Source organism: Akebia trifoliata, chromosome 5, assembly GCF_017979445.1.
Source record: "Akebia trifoliata isolate Shusen 1 chromosome 5, ASM1797944v1, whole genome shotgun sequence".
In the NCBI taxonomy this organism is placed as follows: domain Eukaryota; kingdom Viridiplantae; phylum Streptophyta; class Magnoliopsida; order Ranunculales; family Lardizabalaceae; genus Akebia; species Akebia trifoliata.
The window spans coordinates 26,243,903-26,247,762 of record NC_141379.1 but is presented as its reverse complement, the minus strand read 5'-3'; the positions used below and the strand labels follow the sequence as shown (position 1 = coordinate 26,247,762).

The window sequence follows — 3,860 nt, the reverse complement described above, 5'->3', positions numbered from 1 at the left end:
TAATCTACTTCAATTTTCAAACCTAAAAAACAATATGTAATTTTTGAAGTAGAAGATGATGAGATATTTTGCTACTATTTTCCAAAAATGATGGGCTGAAGATGAGGTTAAATAGATTACAAAAATTGAAAATTTTGAAGATTACTGATTTTAGGAAAAACTCATGGATCTCTTCACTCGTTGCCAATTGATTTTGAATTGGATTTTGGACTCCCAAATTTATCATAGTATCATAGCAAGGTTTTCTCTCCTCCACGTCACTTAGGCGTGTTGAGTTTAGTCCCAGAGTTTATTGAATATTATAAACTCTTGGACCTCTCCACTTATATTGTCAATTGATTTTGAGTTGGACCCCCAAATTTATCAAAAAAAAAAATCTAACCCAATCCAAATCGAAAAATATGTGTTGGTTGAAGTAAAAGCAAAGTAATTAAAATATGATATATCTGGTAAGATCCGATTATTCAAATCATATCATTATTGCTTTTCAATTTCCACCATTAAAATTTGTGAAGTTAGATTCAGGATTTCGGGGGCCAACAGATTCCTAACAAACACCTGACCGGTAGGAGAAACTAGTAATTGCAAGATTTTAAGGGTTTTTATTTATTTATTTAACTTGAAAATCTATAAAGGTCAAAATTTTCACAATTTAATAAAGAGTCGTGATAATCTGACTATCCCACGTGGCAAATTCAATCGACTACCTCATCTTAAATAAACCTTACAACAAACCACAATAAGCAAACTATAAAAATATTAATTATTTATATTTTATTAAGAAATAATATTTCTCACACTAGGATTCTCTAGAAAATGCAGAATATCTGCATCAATCTTTTGTTGGACATTTCTACATCCAACGTTGTAGGTTCCTAAAAATATCCTCTACTTAACATGGTTTTCCTGCATTGCTTATGAATGAAATCCTTCACGTCTGTAAATAAGAGCGAAGCTTGGGGCAAATTTGGAAAAAGATAAAAACCATGTATAGCGTTTGGGTACTCCTTCAGATACGCTTCTTTACCGTTTCGCTTCAGTCCCTCATAGTATCGTCTCTGCCAATCCTGCAAAGGATCGAATCCTCCGACAAACAACAACGTAACGGGAAAATTCTTCAATCCCGAAATATCGGTCGATTTCGGACCGAAAACGTTGCAAGCTTCGTGATCACGATCCGATCCTGGAGGCAAGTACACTTTCCAGTGCCAGTCCGTACGTTTCACATGACCAAATGGAGCTTCACTGAGTCGAATCTCTGACTCTGTCCTCTTTTCTCCTCCAAAAAACGGCTGGATCGGCATCAATCCGATCACCTTCACCTTCTGAAACTCGGTTTCCGCGGCTCGGCGCGCAACATTATGCGAGATGTTCCCGCCAGCGCTATCTCCGGCTAGGAAACAACATGATAGATCGGTGTTCGCCGGAAGACCTTCGATATTTTGCTCGTCAAGGAATTTAAGTATGTCAAATCCATCGTTGTATTGCGCCGGAAATTGATGTTCAGGAGAGAGACGATAGTTAACGGAGAGGACAACAGCAGGTATTTCAAGAGCGAAACGGCGGCAAACGGTGTCATAGAGCTTCGATTCGGGAGAAAGAAACGTGAATGCACCGCCATGGAAGAAGACCAATACAGGGAGGTTGGTGTGACCGGTTGAATCGGTTGGAACGAAGAGGCGAAACCAAAGGTTTCGGCTTGGATCTACGGAGACATCTGAGACTTTGACTCCCTGAACCGGTTTCGTGGGAGGTTTGGTGGTTATGTCGAAGTAGCTTATGAGACGGCGGTTAACGGTGCCGTTAGAACGACGACTGAAGTCTGTAACGGCAGTTAAAAGGGCGATCTGGATCCTGGTTCTCCATGGGAGGAGCATAGATGATAATTTAGGGTGTTCAGACATCTCTCTCAACCTTTCTCTCTCCGAGACAATCGTAAGTTACACTATCAAAGGATAGAAAAGGTAGATAAAAGTCTCTCTCTGAGCCAATCGTACGTGACACTATCGAAGGATAGAAAAAGTAGATAAAAGTCTTAAAAGGCGTCTGTGTAGTCGGTAGCCTGTTGGTCTCCATTAGCGAACTAACACACTGATCTATAGGAAATTTGGTCATTTTTGCACGTTTAACTAAACTAATTCTAACCTGCCTAACTCAGTAAGATTTTGTTTCTAACCGATGCCACAGGAATGTAAAGGGCAAAAGGAGACTTATAGAAGTACCTCTACGAATTAATAAGAGCAACCCAAACTAAAATCGAATTGTTGTCTTATATAAGTTAAAATTTTCAACTGATTTTTTATAAGGATAACCTCTACAATAAAAAGATTGTGAAGGATATCTCTCGATAAATATCAATGAACGACATGTGGCACTTAGGAATTCGAGTTTGATATTTCTATACTAAACTCGACCACAAACAAATCATGAATTTAGGTCATGGGTAGATAAAATCAAGAATTAGATTAAAAGAGATTAAAATTCTAGTGAGGAAAAATCTCAAAAAAAGAGAGTGTATGTAGATCGGATATGTACTAGATATATTTCCAAATCTCTAATTAAGATCTACCTTTTAAATCGGATAAGAGTTAAATCGGTAATAGAATCTAAAAGAATTCTAAGATTTCATCTTTATAAATAAATTAACAGAGATACTAAAAATGATGAATTCTCCATTTTCTAAATTTTACATTATTTTTGTACTAAAGTTCTAACTTAGACGTCAGAGAGGTATTATTGCAGATACACCCAAAGTCACAAGGAGAGAAGATCGCGAGGCATCATCACAGATCTCATAATAGTGTAAATTTTTATATCTACAGAGATCATCTTTGCCAAAAATCAGCCCATTCCTAAATTTCTAGTCCCAGCAAAATTGATTTTTTTTTAAATGACTATTTACGATTTTTGAATTTGTTTTGATGAGGTTAGAAGTTTGGGAATGGGCTAATTTTTTATGAGGATGATCTCCTTATCATAGAGATTGCCTTCACCAAAAATCACTTCATTTGAAACTTTTAACCCATATAAGACAAAGAAATATAATTATAGTGTAGGTTGTCCATTTTAATTCGTGGGATACTTTTAATTAACCAATTTTAAATGATATATATATTATGGTTGAATTTTACTTTTAAGTTTGGGAGTTAAATAGTCATGTATAGTCAACAACTTAGATGAAGTTCAAAATTGATTTTTTTATTTTTTTTTTGAATCTGAGATTTTTTATGAAATCAAAATGCCTGTGATTTTGGATTGCCAATGTGATAATCTGTGTTGCACAAGGAATCTACTTAGATTTGAAATCCTAGCAAGTGGGAAAAGTATTTCTGGACCATGGCCACAATTTTAGACGGACTTTTCAAGAGTCCAACTCAATCCAACAAATTTTGAGTTCTATAGTCATCCATATTCAACAATTTTGATGAAGTTCAAAATTGATTTTTTCTATTAAATCTTAAGATTTTTTATGAAATCGAGATTGTTGTGGTTTTGGATTGCCAATGTGATAATCCATGTTGCACAAGGAACTTACTTAGATTTGAAATCCTAACAGGTCGGAAAAGTATTTCTGTAATAGAATCTGGACCATGGCCACTATTTAGGGCGGACTTTGCAAGAGTCGAACTCAATCCAATAAATTTTGGGATCTGTTAGGGCGGACTTTGCAAGAGTCGAACTCAATCCAATAAATTTTGGGATCTGTGGGAATCAACCGACAATACCTTCTCATCTAAGCCCCCAAAAATATGATATGGTGGATCATTCAATTACTATTTATAGGAGTGTCAATGGGTACCCATTTTACCCAGAATCAAAATCAAAAATCGGTTTCGATTCTCTTTTTAAAGGAACAGATT

General features: G+C 35.8%; 1 pseudogene; it reads right to left on the bottom strand.

Moving 5' to 3' along the window:
• Window positions 1-751: 751 nt before the first annotated feature.
• On the bottom strand, window positions 752-2,085 carry LOC147401825 (putative carboxylesterase 18 pseudogene; annotated as a pseudogene).
• Between the last annotated feature and the right edge of the window lie 1,775 nt (window positions 2,086-3,860).